At 43.5% G+C, this 13,482-nt stretch overlaps 1 protein-coding gene across 9 annotated transcripts in view; it reads left to right on the top strand.

Annotated features, from left to right (window-relative positions):
• ATXN1 (ataxin 1) overlaps positions 1–13,482 on the top strand; it is a 419,041-nt gene that overhangs the window by 157,290 nt on the left and 248,269 nt on the right. For 7 of the 9 annotated variants that reach the window (XM_058736063.1, XM_058736061.1, XM_058736057.1 and 4 more), the window contains one exon: positions 4,669–4,797. The exons of the other annotated variants lie outside the window; for them this stretch is intronic. The gene's annotated coding sequence lies outside the window, so the exon portion shown is untranslated. The remainder of the gene's footprint in view (positions 1–4,668; positions 4,798–13,482) is intronic. 9 annotated transcript variants of the gene reach the window in all.

Below are 13,482 nucleotides of genomic sequence, written 5' to 3' on the forward strand. Positions count from 1 at the left end.
TTAGAAATCTATCTTGCTGTGGGTTTTATCATTTGTCACAGTGATAAAGATGAACTGAGAATAGAAATCTCAAAATGCAATAATGATAGTACCTTATATCTCAAAGAGCATTCAGTATACAAAATACTTTAATATTCATTATTTACATTTGGCCAATATGCAAGAAAATATACTGGTAGCACTTGTAAACAATTCATCCTCACGTTATTTGTTTTTCCAAAAAACTGTTGCAAAAAACTGCCTTGCCTGTTTTCCCCTCTTCTGCATAGTATATTTCATTAAATTTCAGCAATTCTAAATCACAATGACACATGAAATGTGTTTGCTATGAAATCAAACGTTTTATGGCATATTCATCAAGCAAATACATAATACAATTTATAAAATCACATTACTCTGTCCAGTAATTAAAAGAAAAGGATGAATCTCTATCTTGGTTTTTGCTTTGGGTTTGTTTTTTTTTTTTTAGCAAAAGAAATAATTTACAGTAAGCAATTCTAATTATTTCAGCTAAATGTTTATAGCATTTGAATGATAATATTTGTTTCTATCATTTAGATTTTATAGATGGGTTTTGTACAGAAAGACTTCTTTTCTGTTGATGCTTTTGTAACTTACACATACATGGCCGATTACTAAAACAATAATTTGTCCTTCAGCGATAGTAAGACTCTTCTTTTTCCTTAGCTTGCTAGATGCAAATTTTAGCCACTTTTATGGTCTTGCCGAGATGCTAATGCTAATTAATGTTTTAATAGGACAAAACGTTGGCCAATAAAACTATTAAATTTTGAAGCATGGATTGTAAATTCAACTTGGTTGCCCTAATGATGATGTTGATAGTGATAATGATTATGCAATTAATATTTATAGAGTGCTTCTAGAATACTGAGCTCTGTGCTAAACATTTTACTTACTCTATTCACTTTCCCCAACTGCTCAGTTACAGGAGTGTGTTCCTATGTCCACTTTACAGATGAAGTGATAACCATTGTGTCTCACGGCATTGAATAATAATTAAAATATGCTATATTAATAATGTATTTCAGGAGTGCCTGGGTGACTCAGTCAGTTAAGCATCCAACTTCGGCTCAGATCATGATCTCATGAGTCATGATCTGATTTGCAAGGTTGAGCCCCACGTCGGGCTCTGTGCTGACAGCTCAGAGCCTGGAGTCTACTTGAGATTCTGACTCCACCTCTCTTGGCCCCTCCCCTGTTCATGCTCTGTCTCTCTCTATCTCTCAAAAATAAATAAACCTTAAAATAATAATAATATATTTCAAATATTCAACTCTGAAGCTTTACATATATGAAATTTGTACGCATATATAATAGATATGTGTGTATATGTGTGTGTGTGTGTGTGTGTGTGTTCATTCAACAAATATTGATTTATAGACTATGTGTTATAGGCTGCTGTGCTAATCTCTGGAGATGGTTGATGAGGTAACACCCCTCCCTTACCTTTAAGGGACTTTCAGTGTATTGGGAGAAGTGGACTCATTTAAGATACAAGTACAAGGAAATGTGACCATTGCCTTGATAGGGAAAGGTCCAGGGTGTTGTAGAAAAGTGGGGAAAGAGGGCACCGGCTTCCCAAAGTATTAGAGAGGTCTTCACAGAAAGGAGTCCTGTCTCTGAGACCTGAAGAATGAGTTTAGAAAGATGATGTGCAGAGGGGACAGATGGGACCAGGGTGTGGACAGGAGCCAGGAGCAAGGCAGGGCTGGTCAGGTCAGGAGGCCACAAGGATTCAGAAGTGCTGAGTGGCCAGGGTGACTGGAGGTGTGACACAGCTGGCCGGGGAGGATCACAAGGAGCCTTGCATGCTGTCCAAAGGAAGGCAGGCCTTCCATTCTGTGTCTTGAAATGCCATCAACAAATTAATTCAGCAAACACTATTAAGGGATGTTCTTCTTCTCTCCCTTCCTCCTTCCTTTTCTCATTTATTCATGCAGCAGATTTCTACTGAGTGTCTATAATGTGCCAAGCATGTGTTGAATACAGAGGATAAAAGGATAGACAAGAGTGTACACAGCTTTCCTTTCCTAGAGCTTACTAGTAGGTAGGAGAAACAAGCAATAATCAACAAATCTAGAAAAAAAAAAGTAAAATTATAAAGGTGACATATAGGAGCACGTGGGTGACTCAGTTGGAGTTGAGCTCGACTCGTGATTTTGGCTCAGGTCACGATCTCATGGTTCATGGGTTCAAGCTCTGTGCTGACATCGCGGAGCCTGCTTAGGATTTTCTCTCGCTCCTTCTCTCTGCCCCTCTCCTGCTCACACACTCTCTCTCTTTCTCTCAAAATAAATAAAATAAACTTAAAAAAAAAAAAACAGCTGACTGGTATATAAAGGGACAGTGCTTCTGTCAAAGCGTGTGGTAGGAGGTAGTGACCTGGCCATGGAGGCCAGAAAGGCTTCTCCGTGAGGAGGAGGGCTGAGCTGAGATCTGAAGGGGAAAAGAATACAAGGTGATCTGAAGAGCGTGACTTGGAGAAAAGAGGAGATCATGTGCAAAGGCCCTGAGGCCTAGGAGAGCAAAGTGCTTTTAGAGAATTAAAAGTAAGCTGGAAAAGCTGGAGTGCAGGCTGGAACACGAGGACTAGACCATACTGGGCCCTGGAGGCCACACTAAGAATCTGGCTCAGTGGAAAGCCACTGCCTTGCCTTAGGCAGGAGAATGGGCTGCAGGGTGGGTGGCAGGAGTAGGGGCAGGGAGACCAGTGCAATAGTCCCGATGAGCTGTGCTGGTTGGTGGCCTCGAACAGCGATGGTGGCATAGGGGAGAGGCACGAGGGTGTGCACTGATGGTAGAACCCATGATGGGTAGTTGCTTATGGGGCATCATTTGGGAGAGGAAGATGTAGCCCATTGCTGAGCTAAGAGAATAGAGAGGGTAGAATCTGTTGCTTGGATTTCCAGAAAACAGGCTGGGGGAAGTGGACATCACAAGAAATGGAGGTTTGAAGTTGGTCTTGAAGAATGAGTTGGCATTTTCTAGTCGGCAAACGGCCTTTGCCAAGCAAAGGTAGCGGCATGCACGAAGCACAGAGGCATAACCAGAATAGTGCAAATAAAACCTGTGTGTATATATACACATGTCCGAAAGGGAAATTCACGTAGGACCCATAAATAACTTTGCTGCTTTCTTGATATGCTCCCATCTACTCTGTGTTGCAGTGATTTTAAAACTTGTAGTAGATAGAATCTGTAAGTAGCTAAAAATGTTTTAAGTATTTTTTTAAACCAACCCATAGGCATATTATAATGTATAGAAATTTCTCTCTTTACTTCCATGACTTGAAGATTGTTTTTGTTTTTGAGAGAGAGAGAGAGAGAGGGAGAGAGAGAGAGAGCATGAATGGGGGAGGGGCAGAGAGAGAGGGAGACACAGAATCCCAAGCAGGCTCCAGGCTCCGGGCTGTCGGCACAGAGCCCAACGTGGGGCTGGAACTCACAGACCATGAGATCGTGACCTGAGTTGCAGTCGGACGCTTAACCGACTGAGCCACCCAGGCGCCCCGTCTTCCATGTCTTAAATTAGGGATTCACATATGGCTCTTGATTTTATTAATCTGAGATTTTAATTAATCTGAGACAGCTTTAATTAGTCTGTCTTCTTTCCAATAAAATGTAGCCAGTTTAGGGAGGATTTTGGATTTTAGGTTTTTCCTTTGTGGTTCAGCATCTGGATTTGGGATTAGATGGCATTTTTAATTTACCGAAATAACTATACATTTGCTCTTGATTGAAATAGGAACATGTTGATTTCAATTTATCTTGGGTGTTAGAATGGATGGGGCAGCCACATCCAAAAAGAGTTAGTGATGCTGAGACCTACATAACATACCAGCTCTGGGGAAAATAGGGTGATGATTTGATATTCAATTTTTTTGAGATAAACACAGGAATGTTGATAGCAAGATCAGTTTTGGAGATATGGTGTAGCACTGTAATTATAAGCATGGCTTCTGTGAACACTAGTGGCTTAAATCCTAGCTGTAATATCTACTAGCTGTACAAACCGTCAGGTTTCTTGTCAATAACAGAGATAATAATGATTGGTGGCCACTTGGAAGGGTGCCATAGAGTGGGGTAGTGTGCATAACGCCAAGAACTTGGGTAGTGTTCAATAAATGTTAGCGATGACTTTGAATTTTATCACCAATACCGTGCGGCCCCTGAATCATCAACAGAGAGACACTTCTCCTTGCAAAAGTGGAAGTCAGGCTCTTATGGTGAAAACAGGTACTGAATTCACTTCACTTTGTGTCTGGAAGGAATCTTAGGGAACCATCCAATTCAGTCATGGTTCTGACATTTTCTGGAGAACTATTTTTTTGTTTTTTAATTTCTCTGAAGTTTTGGAATCATTAGTCAGGGAAGGAAGGGAAGGAGCCACATCATCTTGATGGTGACATCCCTGAGGTTAGAAGATGGGGTGCTGGGTGACAACCCCTGGCCGGAATCCTCTCATCCCTGGAGATGCGGACCTACTATGGGTCTGCTTGCTGAGTTTTTGACATTTTGCCATAAGAGGTGTGGGGGGCGGGGGGAGAGACTGTGCACCTGTGTTTCTCTTTTCTGTGACTTCATCTGATGTGAAGGAAGGACACAGAGAGCTGCCTAACTCAGTGGGAAATTGTGTTTATAATTGCAGGTCTAGGCATTTTCCAGTGACTTTCTCTACTGCCACTGTTGCTACTCAAGCAGAATCTGCGCAGAAAGATCTGCTGGGAAAGAACTGACTGCTTATGTTTCTCCATTGTGATGAAAGCACATGTTACAGGTAAAACCTCCACAATCCGTCACCCATGATAACTATCGCTTGATTGTCAGGCCCCCAAGATGGTGGCGGGGAGGTCTGGCTGTCTGTTCTCAGAGACACGGAAACACACCATGCAAATGTAAAATCTCTGTAGATTCACATAGTCGCCACCTGTTGACTCTTTCTGTGTCTTACAAAAACGGAACCCTCGCTCTTTTGTGGGAGAGAAAACAGCTTCTAATTATTTTGAGGTCACTGATTAGGATGGATGGTAAGGCACTGGTAAGAAAGAGGTATTTCTGATGATGGTGTGCGTAAATTCAGCTAGAGAGACTACCATTGGATGGTCGTAGGGAACACTACAGTATGTGCTGTTACCTAACCTTTCTGTTCCTCTTAAAAATGGAATAATGCACATCTTTTCATACCAACAGATATATATCTACAGCACGATTTTTAGCGTTTATGTAGTATTGTAATATTATATCGTGTGCCGTTGAATACATATCCTAAAATATATCTAATTGGTCACCGGACATTTAAGGTTTATGGTTTTCTTTTTTGGCTCTTATGCTGCCAAGAATGTTCTTATAGCTTTATATTCGTTGCCATTCCTAGTGGCTTCCTTAGGATACTCCCTTATCAGTAAAGTTCAGAGCTTAAAAGTGTTCCAAGTATTAAGACCTTTTGATACGTGTTGCCAAATTACTTTCCAATAAAATCATACCAGTTTATATTTCCAGAGGCAGCGGATGAAAGTTTCCATACAATTTGGCCAGTGCTGAAAATGTTCAAAACAGAGAGTCTTGCCAAATGATGATGAGAAATGGTATCTCCATGTGTTGTTGTTATTTTTTTTTTTTTTGTAGGGAGGCATTGATTTGTAAATTTATAAGTCATACTATTTTGAAGAACTTTTCTCCCGTGGACAGCAGCATGTTTAAAACTTACCGTTTGTTTTTTTTTTTTTAATTTTTTTTTCAACGTTTTTTATTTATTTTTGGGACAGAGAGAGTCATAGCATGAACGGGGGAGGGGCAGAGAGAGAGGGAGACACAGAATCGGAAACAGGTCCAGGCTCCGAGCCATCAGCCCAGAGCCCGACGCGGGGCTCGAACTCACGGACCACGAGATCGTGACTTGGCTGAAGTCGGACGCTTAACCGACTGCGCCACCCAGGCGCCCCAAACTTACCGGTTTTTGACAGTTGAGAAATAATGCTTAAATCAAGACGGCATGGAAGGGTCGTACGGAATTTTAAGTTTTCCTCTTCCCTTTGGCCAAGTGGTTTTCAACAGCCACGATATCACTGGAGAACAATACTGTTTCAATGGGAAACTTCGTTTTTCCATTCTTGAGAAAAACTAATGAATGGTCCGCATTAAACATGGATCAGAAATTATACTCAAATTAAATACACACACATGTCCAACATTGGGAGCATGACTGAATATAATTATGCTAGCTCCATATGATTCAGAGGTTGTAGATCATGGTAGAAAAGACCGTATGTAGGCTCCAGACTGCTTGGGTTCATAGTCCAGCTTTGCTATTTTGTTGAGGCGTAACGTTGAGCAAGTTGCCTTACGTCTCGAGTATCTGAGGTTATAAAATGTAGATAGCGATAGCACCCATGTAAGAGGGTGGTGTTGCAACAAAATATATGTGAAATGTTGAAAATGGTTAAAAATCCTGTTTCAAGGGGCTCCTGGGTGGCTCAGTCGGCTAAGTATCTGACTCTTGATTTCGGCTCAGGTCATGATCTCACAGTTCATGAGATAGAGCCCAGGTCGGCTCTGTGCTGACAGCACGGAGCCTACTTGGGATTCTCTCTCTTCCTCTCTCTCTGCCCCTCCCCAGCTCATGCGCGCGCGCTCTCTCTCTCTCAAAATAAAAACGTAAACTTAAAAAATCCTGTTAGAAAACAATATTTAATGATAGCAGAAAATGGTCATGGTAGAAGTAAAAAGAAAGCAAAATATGACGCTTAACCAATAGTGTCATCCAGGCTTGTAAAATTATTGTTTGTCTTCCTCTTTCTTTTCATCCTTCTCTGATATCCTCCCCGCCCCCAAAAAACTTCAGTATATTTCTGAATGGCCTTAATTTGAATTAATGGGGTAATCCCAGTCTCGGAGGAACTGACCGAAATCTGTAAGCCAGAGACCCATTTACCACGGCGCTGTGACATCCATCAGTGTCACCTGGCCAGTGGGACCCTTGGAACAGCCCTTGCGTATGAGAAAGAATGAAATCTGGCCATTTGCAGCAACGTGGATGGAACTGGAAGGTATTAGGCTGAGCGAAAGAAGTCAGGTAGAGAAAGACATACCGTATGTTTTCATTCATACGTGGATCCTGAGAAACTTAACAGACGACCATGGGGGAAGGGAAGGGGAAAAAAAAAGTTAGAGAGGGAGGGAGGCAAACCATAAGAGACTCATAAGGACCGAGAACAAACTGAGGGTTGATAGGGAGTGGGGGAGAGGGGGAAATGGGTGATGGGCGTTGAGGAGGGCACCTGTTGGGAGGAGCACTGGGTGCTGTAGGGAAACCAATCTGACAATAAATTATACTTAAAAAAAAAAAAAAAGGAACAGCCCTTGCGTGAGACCAGAACCTTCTCCCAGCTGCTTGTTGCCTTGCTTCTGAGCTACAGTGAGCACCTCGCCTCCAGCAGGCTTCCTGGCCCCTTAGAGCGGCACACGGAGAGTCTCCAACTGTCTGGCTCCGTGCACGACCTCCCAGCCTCATCTCATTCCCCCTTTAAATAAGCTTCCTTTCCCTAATTCAATGAAAGAGGAGGTAGAACGAGAGACCACCAGCTCTCAGGAAACCTATGCTTCATCCCGCATAAACACAGGAGGGAAAACCATTGAGTTGTGAGACCCCTCCATCCTTGAGGTGCATCAGACGGTTGAAACATGGAAGTATAAAGAGGCAAAGGATTCATTTTGCGTTAAGGAGACAGACGCCAGGCAACTTGACTGGCTTCGGCGAATGTGTTTCACCGGCCACCCTTGCGGCTCCTGTGTATGCAGACGTCACCTTTGCTTTGGCCCACGTTGGCAGTCTTAATTTGAGCAGCCCTGTCTTTTTCAATAGAAGGAGGACCATCTGAATTCCGAATTAAGACAGTCTAGCTTAAGAAGTCCTCTTTAATGGCTCACAAATTCTCCTCCCATAAATGATGATAAGAGTGAAGAAGAGAGTTAAACTTGCATTTATACACAGACATATGGCATCTCGACAAAATTAGTAAGTTCGCAAAGGGAGAGAGGACCACAGTTGTGTCGGTAAATATAGGTCAGGAAAAGAATTCATAATGTCCTGCCAGACTCCAGGGAGGCGCTTCATGAGTGTAGGTAGGACGGCTGCACGTTCACGGTGGTGAGAACGGCAATTAGGTAAACATATGGAGCGTTTGGTATTTGGACAGCGCTCCTGTTCCTCCTAAACTACAGAATCAACAGGGACTCAAACAGAGAGGAGGAAACGGTTCTTCTGCTGGTGTGCACAAGGGCAGGCCTGTTGATCGCCAAGGGCTTACCAGAATGGCTGTCTCTAGGGAGGCAGACGAGCGGGGGGATGTTTAACCACATGTAACTGTGCCATAGCCCCGCCCCTGTGGTCCCGCCATTTTTGATGGTCTCCATAACCACACCATATTTGCAATCATGTAGAAAACCTATCTGCGAGGCCAGGCCAAATCGCCATTGCAAACTCCATTCGTACGGTCCCCCCAGGGCCTGTGGGGTGCCTCAGGGCTCTGCCAGTACGGAGCGACAGCACAGTTTTTGAATCGCAAGAAACCGAGACCATGTCTTTGACTTCTAACCCCATTCAGTCGTGTGTCACTCATGACTAATTCATGTATCACTCATTGCTAATTTATTCATTAGCAAATACCTCTTTGGGGAGGGCTGGTATGAACGAGTAAGGTTCTAAGCTTTGGGGATATGGAATGGAACAGACAGCCATGAGGCCTGCCCGAAGGGAGTTCACATTTCTAAGGGAGGGACACTCGACAGCATCATAACCTAGTTTGAGTAAACACAGAGCTGAACTGGGCCATTCTCAAAGAAAGCGTAGAGTGCATCTGAAATGAGAGAAACCAGTGGAGAAAGACCCATCGATCCGGAAGGCAGAAAGAACCAGAAAGCAGTCAGCAACTGGCAGTGAGGCTGTGGTTATGGACAGTGGGGCCAGATTGGGAAGGAAGATGGTGAGGAGAGGAGGCAGCTCTAGAACCCTGCTTGAGTGCCCACGGTCAGGGCCAGCGAAATTCAGGCAACGATTGACCCCTTAGTGTAGGTAGTCTAAATAGCGCCTGCTAGTGGCAAGCCATCTTGTAAGCAATTGCGAAACGGATGTGCCTTAGTCTGTGACTGTATAAACCTGTCAGATGGCAGAGTGGCTGGCTCCTGCTATATGGCGGAACTTTCTTCGTTCAGCCACCACCCCAAGGAAGAATGGTTGCCTTACCCGCACCTGCTTACCTTACTCTAACTCTGACTAACCACCTCCTTTTTCTTGCCGTATCCACCATAATTCATGTTACAGGGTGAGATTGAGTATATAATGAACTCTACCTTCTGTGCACAAGCATAATGAACTTCACGTTATTACCTTTAAACGGATTTAAGTTCCACATCAGTTGCCCCACCTTGGCCTCCCCAGGACTCGGTGCTCTTCCCCTCTGCGTGTTTGTGGGATTATGGTTCTTCTTACCTTCTTCCCTCCATTCGTGGGTGCTTTTGTGGTCTCTTAAGAAATAAAATCCACTCAGAGATTTCTTTTGTCTTCTTTGGCCCGCAACATGGCTTTGGTAATGGCTACATTTCTAGCTTTGGGTTGGCTATCATTGGGGCGGGGGGAGGGGGAGGCTTTTTCTCTATTTTGTCTTTCCCTGGTCAACTGCTGTCTTCTGGGGCTCTATCATACACTTTACCTCAAAGCTTTTTCTTTCTCTGACAAGCCCGATTCAATTGTTTATCCCACGCCCCAACCCAACCCACCCAGCCACCCAACACAGGCATATACTGTGCATTCTGGGTTTCGTAATGCACACTTCCATGGTTAAGAAAACCCTATTGATAGTCATTAAATATTTACAATAGAGATCTCCTCAACACTTATCTTTCAGCATAAATATGTTCTTCCCTTTTCCACTCCAGTTCCTGAAAAAAAAAGCCTCCATAATTCATAGCCAGTTTGGGGGAAGGTATTATTTTGAAACACTTAATGATGTGTTTCATGGCAAAATGAAAAACGTAGAGACAAAGACTCAAGAGTACATAGTGTTTTAGATGTAGGCATAGCTTTTCAAAACGATTTTGGAGTATATTAGAGTTTCTGCAACAATTTACCAGACTTCTGTATAAAGCACTTTATTCTTTGAAAGCCTTATAAATAATGTGATTTACTGTGCCAGTGTGCAATCACATAGTTCTTTTACCTCATGAAATAAGGTAGAATATTGTGTCATCTGACGGAGTAAAACACGTTAGAAAATGGTTGACAATGGGGCGCCTGGGTGGCTCAGTCGGTTAAGCGTCCGACTTCGGCTCACGTCATGATCTCGCGGTCCGTGAGTTCGAGCCCCGCGTCGGGCTCTGTGCTGACGGCTCAGAGCCTGGAGCCTGTTTCAGATTCTGTGTCTCCCTCTCTCTCTGACCCTCCCCCGTTCATGCTCTGTCTCTCTCTGTCTCAAAAATAAATAAACGTTAAAAAAAATTTTTAAAAAAAATAAAAAGAAAAAAAAAAAGAAAATGGTTGACACCAAAGCCCGCTATGTTGTCTTTTGGGACCCTCAGGTGAAATGCTGCGGGATTCCCTCCCCTCTGATACACGATGCTGCTCTCCATATTGTTGGCAAACTGTAATGTCCCACGTGTGAGCACTGAATAGTAGAAATCTCAAAGTGTCAGTATTCTGGGGTACTTTTCAGAGTACTGTCTTTTTTTTTTCCTCTTAGAGTTTATCAAATGAGATGAAGCATTTAGATATGTTTCCTAAATTCTAGAATGTTCACTATCACAGCTTCTGATGTTACAGGATTTGGAGGTGGAAGGAGGCATGAAGATTCCCCTAGTCCCCTTTCCTCCCTGACTCAAGACCCCCTCCAAATCCTAATGCCTTTCATTTTGCCCGTGTCCAAACAGTGAACCGTTGACTATTGAAAGAACCATTATTATTGTAAGATTTGGAAATTATAGAGCTTCTTGGGAGTGATGTACTTTTTTGTTTGAGTTAGTAATAAACAACAGACTCAGGCCCCTATGTACCAAGCAGTATCTAGAAAGGTCATCTCTTTAGATTAAATGAGCAATATATCAATGACATTTATTTAGGTTTTCATAAATGTTTTAGTAAAATTTGGGAAGGTAGTTTTTATGACTTGGCAGCTATATGTGGTCCCTCCTGTTTTCTCTTCAAAAAGACTCTGTCTTCTCTCTCCCCCATTTTTCTTTTCTTTAAAGTGAGGACAGCACGTCCCTGTGAAGATTATATACATACAAACCTTTCCACATTTCCTGGCCCGGAACTATTTACTGCTACTATTTCTACTCTGTTTCTTCCTCTGTTTTACACTCTGGGTTCTTGCTGGTAGAGATCAACTTTGATCCTGAGTCTCTGAAACAAATAAATGTTAACTAAACAGAGTAAGAAATTTAGTGCTGATATCCCATGCTTTAGAAACCGGGGCTGTCTTTGGTCCCACGGGCAGAGATGTGATCCTCCGAGTGTGTCTGTGGATGAACCTAAGTCCAGTTAGAACGTCCTTGGCCTTGGGACCAGGAGGACTTTGAACAAAGTACCCACTTACTCTGTGCCTCCCAGTTTTATATCTGTAACGTGAATGGGTTGCTCTCTGAGGCTTCTTCCTCCCTTCTAAAAATGATCATCTTACATTCCGGATGTTTTAAGGCTTTGAAGACCCTGTAGAAAAGAACCTGTAAGTCATTGTCTATAGCTTTTATGTCTTAGTCCACTTGAATATGTGCCTCAACTGTTTTCTGGTGTGTTCCCCCCTCCTTGCTCAGGGGGAGCTGATAACCTGCTCCTCCACTGATGACGGCAAGACAGAATAAAACCAAGCACCCCCTTTCCTACACAAAGGCACTCCCCCCCCCCAGATGCTTAACCCCTTAAGCTAGTGTTCAGACGGCACAGCGGGACATCACTTACCGCTGAAATACAGCCATCTCTGGAATGAATTTTGGCAGCTGAGTAATAGTCAGGCTGCGGCACTTATATGACAGTTTGGGGAAGGGAGTGAGACAGAAATAGCAGATTCCAAAATAATCCAATTAAAACAGCAGGAAAGTGGAGTTGGGTGGCAAGAAGGGAGGGGTGGTACGCCCGGAATCCGATCATCTCTGCGGTCGAGACAGCACGGACCTTAGCCCCGGGAGCACTGTGCTGACCTCAGTGAAGAATTTCCTACACGCACACCGAAGAGGGGTCTTGTCCGATGTCCCATTAAGCTGTCGTGTCGGGATTTTCTGGCTCTCTTTTCCTAGTGGTCTAGTTATCGGGCTGTGTTGGCACGTAAATAGATGTGTCTGCTTAGAACTACTTTTGCCTCCCGTGTAGGATTGTATCACGTTCAGTATCTATGACATCAGAACGAACTATGCTGGGAAGCCCTCCCGTCAAGGCACCTTTTGAATGGCTCAGGAAGGGTCAACTGGCAGGACCAGACAACCCCTCCGTTTAGTTCAAGGGTCTTTATAACAACAGTGGCCGGGAAGGAAAATTCAAGAAATGTGCATGATACACAACAGCAGGTGAATAAAAGTGTAGAGCTCTTTAGATTTTCTGGGGTGGAAGTAACCTTTCTGATAACTATTAGAGTAAGAACATGGGAGTAGCAGTGGTCAAATTGAAAAATACTGGGCAGTGTGTGCAATAATAATAATTTAAAAAGCAAAGGTTTGTCAACCCAGAAATAATCAGATCATTAGATAATAGGACCTCGGGTCTCTCAAAAGGGAGGTTCCAGGGGACAAAGGAAGCAGGTGCTAAAGGAACGTGGGCATTTTAATTTAACCAGAAAAGAGAGACCTTTAAAAAGAAATACAGGGGCTACGTGATGATGCTTCGTGGGTTCAAGGCCCGTGTCGGGCTCCACGCTGCTGGTGCGGAGCCTGCTTGGGATTCAATTGTATCTAACGGGGTATGGTCAAGACCAAGTGAGGTGGTGCATACAAAATGTTTTGTGAAAAAAAAAAAAAAGAAAATATTTTGTGAAATCTGAAGCCTTCCCCGTGCTATGACAGTAAATGTGCTCTGTGCTGACAGTGTGGAGAAGGCTCTGGGGGCCTGATCCCCTGGGAGAATAACCCTCGAGAGCCAGTCACGGACAGGCAGATTTTACTGTGTAAAAATTTAAATATATTCATGAATTATATTTTCTGCTCCTCATTTTTCTGGCCCAGAAATTCTTCTGTGTCTATGGGATTTTTCCAAGAATTTTCCAGTGAGTTCCGTAAGAGAGCCATCCACTCTCCAATGAGCTTTTCCACCGCGTGATTGTACAGTAAATGTTTTCTCTGAGGAAACCTCGAATGACAGAGTAAAGAGAAAGAATTCTGGGCACCTGGGTGGCTCAGTCAGTTGAGCGTCCGACTTCGGCTCAGGTCGTGATCTCACCGTTCGTGAGTTCGAGCCCCGCGTCGGGCTCCGTGCTGACAGCTCGGA

Source organism: Neofelis nebulosa, chromosome 6, assembly GCF_028018385.1.
Source record: "Neofelis nebulosa isolate mNeoNeb1 chromosome 6, mNeoNeb1.pri, whole genome shotgun sequence".
Lineage (NCBI taxonomy): Eukaryota > Metazoa > Chordata > Mammalia > Carnivora > Felidae > Neofelis > Neofelis nebulosa.